This window comes from Lissotriton helveticus, chromosome 3_2 (assembly GCF_964261635.1).
Source record: "Lissotriton helveticus chromosome 3_2, aLisHel1.1, whole genome shotgun sequence".
NCBI lineage: Eukaryota > Metazoa > Chordata > Amphibia > Caudata > Salamandridae > Lissotriton > Lissotriton helveticus.
Genome location: NC_136062.1, coordinates 350,037,823 through 350,051,114, shown reverse-complemented (window position 1 = coordinate 350,051,114; position 13,292 = coordinate 350,037,823).

Genomic DNA, 13,292 nt, shown 5'->3' with positions numbered 1-13,292 from the left:
TTCTGGATCGTAATTCTAGGATCAGCGCATTGCATTGTATCTGCACTTAATCTTTTGCTGTTTGCACATTTGTCCGAACGAGGGGTTATGTTAGAGCATTCTTTCTTTTTCCTCCACTTCTCCGGTCCAACGCTGACATTGCATCGGTTTGATTGGAGGGAAGCGGACACATACCCTCTTTAGTGCAATCTGGGCACTGGAGAATTCCTTTCCGGTAGGAGGGAGGTGCCCTGATTCATTACTCTACCGCCCAGATACTTTATAATCACATGCGGGTCCGGACGTGAGAAGGAGAATGAGTGGGGAAAAGTCATTAATTGTTTTAGCATTTGTTTTTAGTTGTGAATATTTTTATGGTTATTAGCCTTACTGGGGGCACGTTAGTTTTTTATTCCGGATCGTAATTCTAGGATCAGAGCATCGCAATGTACCTACACTTAATCTTTTGCTGTTTGCACATTTGTTCGAGCAAGGGGTTATTGTAGAGCATTCTTTCTTTTTCCTGTGCTTCCCCGGTCCAACGCCGACATTGCATCGGTTTAATTGGAGGGATGCGGACACACCACCTCTTTGGTCCAATCTGGGCACTGGAGGAATTCCCTTCCGGCAGGAGGGAGGAGTCCTAAATCATTACGCTCCCGGCCAGATACTTAAATCACATGCTGGTCCGTATGCGCAGCGGACGCACCGAAGGCGTGCCAAAGGCAAGCACGTCTGCGCCCGTCCGCACCAAGTCCAGGACAATGCAGGGAAATGCTGCCCAAATTCCTCAAAAATTCAAGTACACCTCTGAGGAGCGTCATAATTTGAATAACTCCAGATCTTGTAAATCTGTAATACTTCCAGATAAAATGTTGGGGTCATGCTCATGTCGCCTCTGCAGGACTACTTTGGCTTACACTACGGATATCATAAGTCCTGTTACTAAAAACACTGGGAAAATCCTACTTAAAGGTGGGCTGATTAATGCTCATCCATGAGTAAGCATGGCTAAAAGATTGTGTAGCCCAGATGTTGCTGTGGCTCTGCCTTTAGGTTACTCAATTCATAGGAAAGATAGAACGGGGGTAGAGGTGGCGGACTGGCCATTATTCATCGAGACAGGATTCCCTAGGGGAGACCCTGAGTCATTTTTACTTAAATATGCTAATCAGGGGCGCAACTAGGTCTTCATTTCGGGGGGGGCTAACATGGCAAAAGAAGGGGCGTGGCTAATGTTAATCAATGGGGCGAAGCTAAAATGGCAGATAATCAGGATCGGTTAATGCCCCCTCACACCTTAAAACCCATACCCGCCCTGAACTCTAAAATTACCCCCGGCACCCCAAAACCCATACCCATCCTGATCCCTAAAATTATCCCCCCCCGGCACCCCAAAACCCATACTCACCCCACACCCTAAAATTACCCCCTGGCACCCCAAAACCCATTACCACCCTGAACCCTAAAATCACCCCCCTGGAGCCCCAAAGCCCATACCCGCCCTGAACCCTTAAATTACCCCTGGCACCCCAAAACCCATACCCACCCTGAACCCTAAAATGACCCCTGGCACCCCAAAACCCATACCCGCAGTGATCCCTAAAATTACACCCTTGCCCCCCAAAACTCATACTCACCCTGAATCTTAAAATTACCCCTGACACACCAAAACACATACCCACGCTGAACCCTAACATTAACCCCCTCACACCCTAAAACCCATACCCGCCCTGAACCCTAAAATTACCCCTGGCACTCCAAAACCCATACCGATCCCTAAAATTATCCACCCGGCACCCCAAGACCCATACCCACCCCACACCCTAAAATTACCCCCTGGCACCCCAAAACCCATTACCATCCTGAACCCTAAAATCACCCCCCTGGCACCCCAAAACCCATACCCACCCTGAACCCTAAAATGACCTCTGGCACCCCAAAACCCATACCCGCAGTGATCCCTAAAATTACACCCTTGCCCCCCAAAACCCATACTCACCCTGAATCTTAAAATTAGCCCTGACACACCAAAACACATACCCACGCTGAACCCTAACATTAACCCCCTCACACCCTAAAACCCATACCCGCCCTGAACCCTAAAATTACCCCTGGCACCCCAAAACCCATACCGATCCCTAAATTTATCCCCCCGGCACCCAAAGACCCATACCCACCCCACACCCTAAAATTACCCCCTGGCACCCCAAAACCCATTACCACCCTGAATCCTAAAATCACCCCCCTGAAGCCCCAAAACCCATACCCGCCCTGAACCCTAAATTTACCCCTGGCACCCCAAAACCCATTCCCATGCTGAACCATAAATTCCCCCCGGCACCCCATAACCCATATCCAACCTGAACCCTAAAATAGCCCCCTGACATCCCAAAACCCACACCTGCCCTAAACCCTAAAATTACCCTTGGCACTATAAAACACATACCCACGCTGAACCCTAAAATTAATCCCATGGCACCCCAAAACCCACACCCACCCTGAACCCTAAAAGTATCCGCCCCCCTGGCACCCCAAAACCCATACCCATCCTGATCCCTAAAATTATCCCCCCCCCCCCGGCACCCCAAAACCCATACCCACCCTACACCCTAAAATTACCCCCTGGCACCCCAAAACCCATACCCGCCCTGAACCCTAAATTTACCCCTGGCACCCCAAAAACCATACCCATGCTGAACCATAAATTCCCTCATTGCCCTCCAAAACCCATACCCACCCTGAACCTTAAAATTACCCCAGGCACCCCAAAACCCATACCCATGCAGAACCATAAATTCCCCTCTGGCACCCCATAACCACCCTGAACCCTAAAATAGCCCCCTAACATCCCAAAACCCACACCTGCCCTAAACCCTAAAATTACCCCTGGCACTATAAAACACATACCCACGCTGAACCCTAAAATTAATCCCATGGCACCCCAAAACCCACACCCACCCTGAACCCTAAAAGTATCCCCCCCACCCCTGGCACCCCAAAACCCATACCCACCCCACACCCTAAAATTACCCTCTGGCACCCAAAAAACCATACCCATGCTGAACCATAAATTCCCCTGGCACCCCATAACCCATATCCACCCTGAACCCTAAAATTGCCTGCTGACACCCCAAAACCCACACCTTCCCTGAACCCTAAAATTACCCCTGGCACACCAAAACACATACCCACGCTGAACCCTAAAATGACCCCTGGCACCCCAAAACCCATACCCACCCTAAACCCTAAAATTGCCCCCCTGGAACCCCAAAACCCATACCCGCTCAGAACCCTAAAATTAAACCCTGGCACCCCAATTTGTAACCCACCATGAACCATAAAATTACTCACTGGCTCCCTAAAACCCACACCCACTCTGAACTCTAAAGTTACCCACTAGCACCCCCAAAAGGTAATGATGTGCTGGAAAAAGCATTAAAGTTACTGGAACTTACATAAAAAACTCCTGACTGCTCCTCTGATACTATACTGTGGAGTCGGGCTGATCAGCAGCACTGCGTCCTGGCATTCAGCCCCTCGAAGGTCTCAGAGTAGATAGGTCTCCTGGATTCTCCTTGCCTGGGTCCCCTCTGCTTCTTCGCTGCTGCCCTTGGATGCGAAAATAGAAAGATCCATGGCCCTGTTCACCATTTATCTGGTGAGCAGTGCGGTGGATGTGAATTCCATCCAAGTGCACAGACAGCAGGGTGAAAGGGATGGCAGTGCAGGTTATGCTTTTCCTTTGAAAATTAATTTCTGCTGGTGTCTTAGCCCAGGGTTTGCTGTCTGTGCACTTGTATGGAATACACATCCTTACAAGTGCACAGACAGCACACCCTGGGCTATGACGCCAGCAGAAATTCCCATACAAAAGAAAAGCGTCACCTGCACTGGCCATGCCTTCCTCCCTGCTGTGCACTTCACACCCCATGCTTATAACCCATCAAGTGCTTAGGTGAATCCCTGCCTTCAGGCAAGGATTTCACCTCTGCGCCACTCTAAAGGAAAACAAGAGGTCAGGGCAGGGGGGTTCACTCGAGGAAACTGTTCAGAGGCAGGCTGTCTGCTCGGGCTGCTGGGCCTCTCAGAATGCATAATAAAAATCACATTCTCGGCTCCGATGTGCAGCGTTAGTTAATGATTTCAGTGCGTGTCATCTTAGCCGGGGCAGAGGAGGCGACGGGGGGGGCTGAAGCCCGGTGAGCCCAATGGGTGTTGCGCGCCTGATGCTAATTGCACCATGAAAGGCGATTTTAACCTTCACCCAGAAGATAGAACAGAGCTTAGCACAGAGAGTTTTCTTCAAACAATGGAAACTCTTGCACCACTGGTGGAGGGTCCAACGCATCAGGTGGGGTATACCCTGGATGAGGTCTGCTCCAACTTGCCCGGGTTATTTGTTGGTACTCCGTCACCTCAATTATGGTCTGACCACTTTTTTGTCCCCATCACAGTTAGAACTTTTCAGAAGTTTCAGCATTATAAGCCAGCCCCTGGACCCCAACACGGCCCCTATTGGGCACAAGTAGCTGCGAATCCTAAACTAGGAATGTGTGCACAGGCAAACACTGCTGAACTTACAGGAAATACTGAATCTGATTCCCGCTTGTTTCATTCCTGGATTACTAAGACTTTGGGGCCCTTTACGATGGCGGGCGGCTTGCCCCCGCCAAGCTTGCGGTAGTCAAAGCCAGCCTAGCGCCCGTCATAGGCTGCCATCCTAACCAGAATGACACCCCGCCATATTAGCATGGCTGGGGGGTCCGGGGCGGACGGAAAGACCGTCCGCCGCTTTTCCGCCGACCGGGGCGGAAAAGGTTTAATATGGTGGTGTTGTCTATCAGACATCGCCAGCCATATCAGTATGGGCTGCAACAGATGCCTTTCTGTGGCGGTATCGCCACCACGGAAAGGCAGGCGGTCTTCACTTCGGGGGCCCCCTGCGGGCCCCCGGAGTGAAGGCGAGGTGGAGGTTGCACATGGGGGTACCTGTGGTACCCCCAGCATTTGCATACATAAAGCGGCAGGCACCGCGCGGGGCCTGCCGCTTTGTGTATGCAAATGCATACATGCATTTTTAGCACAATGTTAAAAATGCATGATGCGCCCGCCACTGTGGCGGGCGCATCCTAATACTTCCCACGGGACCCCCGCCCTTATGGCGGGCGGTCCCAAGTACTGTGAGAATGGCGGGCGGGCAAAGTCCGCCTGCCATCCTAATGGACCCCTTTTAATGAACTTGCCCCTTCAGAGAAACAAAGCAAGCAATGAAAACCAAATCAAAAACTCAGGAGGCGCCCTAGTATACACCGCTGTTGGCACAAGCACATCTACTATGTAAGCAAAAAGAAAGGCAATGGAAGAAAATGTACAAGCCCGAACACAAAATAGGATTCAGAAAGAGTAGAAAGTTCTATCATCAGCAGATCAAGTTGGCGAAAAAATAATATTTCCCTAAAAAAATACAAGAATCCAATAATGATCAGAAAATTATTTTTTCAGTAGTGAAGTCTTTCACAAACCCTAAAAGGCAACTTAAAGAATTTCCTGTTTCGCCAAAATTGTGTGATGATATCTCAGCTTTTTTTGAGGTAAAAATTCAAAAAATTCAAGGAGAATTTTGAGCTACTTATGTCATTTACCAGGACTCGATCAATGACCAAGTTGCAGAGGAAACGGTCGGCTCGCTTCAGACTTTTGCACCTATTTCGTTGGAAAAGACACATGAGGTTATCAGGAGATGTAAATCTGGTTCACCGTTGGATGCGTGTCCCCCGGTGGTGCTCCAGAAATTTATAGACACAGTCAATCCTATTGTGAATTTCATTGTCAACTCGTCTCTAAAAGCCGAGTGGTGCCTGACAAGTGGAAGCTTGCACTGGTTAAACCGTTAAAAAAGAAACCAAGTATTGACCACTCGGTGCTGTCAAATCTCCAGCCTATTTCTCTGCTCCCCTTTTTAGGTAAAATAACAGAGAAATTTGTTCAGAAGGAACTGACGAATTTTATCGAAGGCCATAACATTCTGCACCCGCAACAGTCGGGATTCCGTCCTAAGAATTCTACAGAATCGGCCCTCTTACAGGTAACCAACACTCTAAAAATTATCGCCGATAAAGGGAAGAAAGCGGTTTTGATCCTTCTAGACCTGTCGGCGACATTTATACGATTTCTCATAACATTCTGCTGAATCGTCTCGAGCGCTGCGGCATCTCAGGCAAGGTACTGGAATGGATTAAATTGTTTCTAACTAACCACAGAGAAACGGTTACATTGGGGACGTTCCGTTTAAGCGGAGCGGAATATTTCAGTAGGGGTCCCTCAGTGTTCCTCTTTGAGCCCATTGTTGTTTAATATTTATATGACCCCACTTATCTCTCTGATTGGGTCATTTGGGATAGCAGTCACATTATACGCTGATGATACCCAAATGATCCTTTCCCTAGATAACACCACTTCAGAGGTAGAAACTAACTTTAAAAGCTGTTTAGCAGCGGTCTTTCAATGGATGAGGAACAACCACCTTAAATGCAATTCAGACAAAACAGAAATCCTCCCGGTGGGGAAGGATGTTCTGTTCCATCCTGAGAAATGGTGGCCGGAGGTGATCACCCCGCCTCCAGATGTGGTCAAGGTGGCAAAGAATTTGGGAGCACAATTTGATGCAGCAATCTCCTTTATACCCCATGCTACAGCAGTAGCCGGGACATGCTTTAGGATCATCAAATCACAAAAAAAATTCTTTCATTTACTTCCACTGGCAGCAAGGAAATCAGTGGCAGTGGCTCTGATTCTCTTGTGCTTAGATTATTGCAACAGTCTGCTCGCGGGAGCGAATAAAGCGATCTTCAAGAAACTGCAGGTGGTACAACATGCAGCGGCACGAGTAGTGTTTAAGCTTCCACAAAGCGCGTCAGCATCTGCAGCATTGAATAGCATGCACTGGCTTCCGGTGCACAAGAGAGTTCTCTTTAAGATACTCTTGATTACCTTCAGAGCCAGGCTTAGTATAGGACCCAAGTATCTGGTAGGACGTTTCACTCCTTACACTACAGCTAAGTCCCTCAGATCATCTTCCGCCAACTTGCTTAAACCCCCCACTTTCAGATTGAAACAAAAAGGAGGAAAAACTGTGGCAGTTCTCAAGACCAAAGCCTGGAACTCACTACCATCACAGTTAAGGCTACTCAACACAGAATCCAAATTCAGGTAAGTCCTGAAGACGTGGTTCTTTACTGCCCCAGATGAATTATGCCTTTCACTTATTTAGCATTCTGTTGGTTATTCTCACTCCCCTCTAGAATAGCGCAGGATACTCCTAGCGGAGTGACAGTCGCGCTTTACAAGTATTAAATTATATTACATTACATTACTGTCTCGCAAGCCAACCACCAACAGCAAGGACCATCAGCTACAGTCAAGCAAAGGACGTGCTATACTTCGGTGCTGCAGTTGAAAACGCAGTGTAAGGCAGCTGCAGGCCCCCCATGCAATAATACAAACCGGTAATTACAATGGAGGATCGGAATGCAAAGAATCAAATCGGATGACTGAACATGCATGGGGAAGACCCCAGGTAAGCGGCAGGACAGGGGTATGGGGGCAAATGCAAGCTACCAGATAGTGCAACCGCAGTGGATAAGCTTTGCAATTTCATATGCTAGGTTGTCAGCCACAGCAGTACGCCAATTACAGGAAGACGCTGAACAAATGTTCAGCGTATCAAGCTCACACGGAGAAAAATGGAGGTCACAGAATAAACACACTCCGTTGCAGAGCACAAATATTCATCAAATTCTAAAGGAATATGAAAAATAGCACCATAAGGAAATGACTAAATGGTGGGAAGTAAAATCACTGTCAACATATTTGGATGTTGGCAGTATACCCCTTGGCTTGCAGATTCTCATCGCAGCCAGCTTTGAGAACCCAGACCCAGAAATGCTTGAAGAGTGGGCAACCAGCAACTTAGAGGCCTCAGCACGACTAGTGTGCATTTTAGGAAAATACGTAGACAAAGACTGAGCGAAGATTCTCCAGAAATTGGAAGCTCTGGATACAGCCTGTATCATTCAATGAGTGCATGGGTAGTGCCTAAGTGAATGGATGAGTGCAACAGCAGTGCCTGGGTGATTGGAAGAATGTATGAGTGGTGCCTGTTTGATTGGATGAGTGCAAAGGTACTGCCTGGGTGAATAAATGAGTGCATGAGTATTTACTGGGTGAGTGGATGAGTGCATGGGTAATGCCTCAGTGAATGAATGAGTACGAGGGCATTGATAGTGCCTAGGTGATTGGGAGATTGCATAAATGGAGCCTTTAGAGAATGGATGAGTGCATGAGTACTGCTTGGGTGATTATATGAGTGCATGGGTAATGCCTCAATGAATGGATGAGCGAATGCATAATGCCTCAGTAAATGAATGAGTGCAAGGGTAGAGCCAGGTGATTGGATATGTGCATGGGTTGTGTCTGGGTGAATGGATGAGTATAAAGTTGGGCCTGGGTGATTGGATATGTGTGTGGTTAGTACATGGGTGAATAGATGAGCATCTGGGTAGTGCATGAATAGATCAGGGCAAGGGTACCTTCTAAGTAAATGAATGAGTGGAAGAGGAACACCTGAGTGAGTGGAAGAGTAGTGGAAGGTAGTGTCTGGGTAATTGCATGAGTGCAAGGGCCTGGGTGAATGGATGCGGTTATGTCTAGAGCCTGAGTGAAAAGGTGAGTGCATGGATACCGGCTTAGTGATTCGATATGTGCACAGTCAGTGCCTGGGTGAATTCATGAGTGCATAAGTGAATTCATGAGCTCAAGTGTAGTGCTTGGGTCTTTAGACAAGTGTTTGGATTGTGCCTGAGTGAATGGTTGAATGTATGCCTAGTGCCTGAGTGAATGGATGAGCGGTAGAGCAGTGTCTAGGTGATTGGAGCTGTGCATGCGTAGTGCCTGGGTGAATGAATATGCGCTTGGAAAATGCCAGAGTGAATATGTGAGTGCATGGGTCATGCCTGGATCATTCAATGAGTGCATGGGTAGTGCCTCAGTGAATGAATGAGTACAAGTGTAGTGCCTGGGTGATTGGATGAGTGCAGTGATAGTGCCTAGGTGATTGGGAGAGTGCATAGATGGTGCCTAAGAGAATGGATGAGTGCATGGGTACTGCGTGTGTGATTGGATGAGTGCATGGGTAGTGCCTCAATGAATGGATGAGAGCAAGTATAATGCCTCAGTGAATGGATGAGCGCAATGGTAGTGCCTAACTAGCCATCGCTCCTCTAGCAGAATGCTCTCCAAACACACTATCAATACTGCCATTCTCATCACCTCCTTAACCCAGCTTGCCAAAGTAGGACTTGACATAGGTTCAAATGGCTTTCTGAAAGCAATCAATACCTGTGAACATCCGCTCTCCCTCAGCTTCTCAGTTCTTTTCTCATATTCTTTCAAACAGCGTACTACACATACATGTTCATGTCCTACCATGCTAGAATAGAAAATAGTCCTATACATAGTCTTATACTTTTTTTTGTACCTCAAAACAGACACCTTCAGGTTGGAAAAACCTAGACGTTACCTCCAATGCCCCAATATCATATACCATGCTAAATAAAACAAGACAAGGCAAATCAGCATTTTCCAAGATAACTACAATATCAAACAATCATTTGCTCCCTAATTTCCTACCTCCCTCAGAACCTGAGAAACACCCCATAGAGAAGTGTAATTAGCTCTTGGTGGCAATGTAAATTCTTAACTATCCTCTTCACCAAAACCAACTGGTATTCCACCCATCAACTCTTGTTCTGCTGAAATCACTAAATAATGGGCCAGACCTTTCCAGAACAAACTTTTTAAATAATTGACACCTTCCACTACAGGAGCTGATACGGGATCCAAGTCCCTCATAACACACCAACTACTCCGTCTCTGCCATAGCAATCTGTTTGCCTTAGTTGTGCCTGGCACCCAAGATTCCTTGATAAGATCTCCAGCCTCTCTTCATAACCAAGACACTTGCCACACTTTCCTGAAATCACCCAACCTATAACATTCAACTGTCCTGCTACCACCATCACGTGATAATTCTCTTGGACATCCAAGAGAATCTGAGGGAAACAGGTAACAACACTGTATTGTTCATCAATGAGTCATTACATCCGGGCAGTACACTTGAGATTGCCAGAATTGAGTGATGAACACCAACTCAGCTCTGTCTCTCCTTACATTCATTAGTACTCCCTCTACCATTAAAAACGGACATTCTCAAGCATAGATTCTCCCTGTCCTCCAATCCTGTAGAAAAGAATCCACCTCGATCACTTCCGGATCTAGTCTCCAACAGAGAAACCTCTGCAACTGTGCATTTAGTCTGTCTGCAAACAAATCCTCTTCCAGTGATCCCCATCTTTCCTTTAATTTCTTGAACACTTCCCTGTTCAACCTCCAATTGCTCATATCTGTCAGAATCCTTGAGTTCCAGTGTTCCTCCTTAAAATATGCTGGGCTTACACCATTATCTCCCTGTCCAAACCAAAAATTCCAAAATTCATATGCCATTCCTGCTAGACCTTGTGAATGAAGCCCACCGAATTTGTTGATCTAACCTACTGCTGATACAATATTTACCTGATCTCTCTGAAAATGTTTCACTACAAATGAACCAGCCAATAGTACTAGACAGTAAATATACAAACCTTCTCCTTCTGCAACAACTCTCCCCAATTGTTACTGTGCCACATCTTGCTCCCCAACCATGCAGACTTGCGTCCGATTGGATAACCACTTCCAGGACCTTCCCAAATATCGCTCTTCCATTCCAAGTGCCGATGTTCATCAACCACCACTCCAACTCCTCTATAGTTTCTGGATTCATTCTCACCCTCTGGGAATACTTCCCTTAATCTTAACTAAGATTAACCCTTCAATATTTGACGAGCTCTGTAATGTAGGGGATCTGGAAAAATTGCCTAAATCGATTCTAAAAGCAAACCTACTAAATCTTGTCAACTGACAGAATGTTATCCAATCCAAATTTTTCACTCTTCTCAACCCCCGAGATACTTCTTCACTTTCTCTATCAGCAAATTCAACAGAGCTTCATGCACCTGTGCTGGTTTCAAACAAGACTTTTGTCTGTTCACCACAAACCCTAAATACACCAGCATCTGCACACCAAACTCTGTCTGTTCTAAAGCCATAATTTCTTGTTCTGCCATTATCAAAACATCATCCAGATACACAATCAGACAGATACCTCTGAACCGCAACCACGCCTTTATTGGTCTCATTACTTTCGTAAAGCACCATGAGACTGAGGTCAAGACGAACAGTAGACCCCTGAACCTCCATCGTCTCCCATTCCACCTGAACTGGAGATAATCTCTGTGTTTGACACATACTGGAATTGTCAAATAATCGTGCTTCAAATCTAATCTTGTCATCCAATCTACTTTCCTCTAAAAATATCTTAACATGTGAAAACCCTTCCATCTTTAACGGTTCCATTCTCTCAAATTTATTACAGGGCTCATCGCTTTGTGCTTCTTTACAACTGAGAAGATGTTGCTTGCAAAACAACTTGGTACCTCCTCTGCCTGTTCCATTGCACCTTTTTACAAAAGTGCCTTCACCTCTAGAGACACTAATTCCTCCTACTCCTTGCAGAACCTCTACAACCATGGATATTCATTATGATTTGACACCCCTATGAAATCTATATTATACCCCTGTATCATTCCTAATACCCAAGGGTCTTGAATAATTCCTCTCACCTTGTAAAAACTGAACTAGTCTGCCACCCAGCTTTGCATGGAAACATAATGTCAGGGCGTCAGATGCACCAAATTTCAGTAAACAGCCACTAACCTTAGAGGTCTGCCAGCGGGGGCGATGGCGCATAGAGTAACCCCCCTCGTCTCCTGAGCGCTACCCCACACAGAGCAACAAACACTACTGTGCAAGGAAGCACACCAGGGGAAAAGAGAAGAGGATAAAAATAATAAATGCTGCGTCTCACGGAAATCTTCTAACCCTGTGTCTTGCTCTAGGGTTCAGGTTATCCTCAAAGGACCCCCATGAAATAGACTGTCCAAAAACAATGAAAAGAATACATATTTAGCAAACTGACTAGAAAAGGAAATGTCAGGCTCATATTTGCTTTTAAAGCACAAATCACCCACTCATATAATAAAACAGCAATTGCCTCTGGGGTTTTGTAACAGTCGTAGTTTTTTGGTGAGTAATAAATACTCCAAGAATAATCCTGTGAGAAGCCCACACAAAGCGCGGTTTAGAACTGTGCTACCAATGCTGTTGTCCTCACAGCGCATTCACCAGCACGAAAATATGTCCAAAAATAAATGCAGCGGATATTGCAGTGTAAATGCCAGAGGAACTGCCAATTACCGCACAAAGGAGTAAGCAGCAGCGTGAAAGTAAAGAGTATAGTTTGATTTTGCTGTTCACTCACAGCAGATTGAGGTGCAGCGTGATCTCTAACGGAGTTACCAAAATATCACCATTAATTACAGCATCGGGAAGTACAAAATACTTGGGTGGCCCAAATGCTCGGGGAATGCAGAGTACACTGAAAGTTTTGATCCGAGAAGGAGCGCATCCGCGCTACCTTCTCGCAAAACCTAAATACCTGAAAGGAGACAGCATCCACTTTGTAGAAGCTCTAGGCAATTATGGCAAATGGACGACGAGCGGTGGCTCCAAAAAACCAGCACAAAGGAACTGTAGGCACTGACCGTGTGTTAGTTTTGGAAAACAGATCTCAGAAACAGGCTTGAATCCAGCGGAGAAAACTATCCGCTATGCAGAGGACTGGAGAGTTTGTCACGCCCTGACTGAGAAGAGGCGGGGCTTTATAGCCTTGTGGAGAGATGTAATGCCGGATTTTGTTTCCCGGTTGGCATCCCAAAGTTTCTAGTACCTGTAATTTCTCATGTACCATTCGCCCCCCAGTGGTGCCTGATTATTCACCATCCATACCATTCTCCTTCTTACAGAGGGGAAAATAAAAATAGTCGACATGTGTCCTTTGGCACCCTGTCTATGGTAGGCAATCGCCATACATAAAGGGTCTTTGTTTACACTCACCTGATGATACTCTTTCCCTTCTCCCACGCTTGGCTCCATGTGACCTTGCCCTCTGCATGCGCTCTGTTTTGTACCAATAGCCATATTAATAGCCATATGAAAATGAAACCCTGTGAAAATGATCCACAAGTGATTTCCTGTCCTCAACCTAGGAATCAACCTCGCATTTTCCCGGCCATGCCAAAAACCTCTCTCATGTCCTT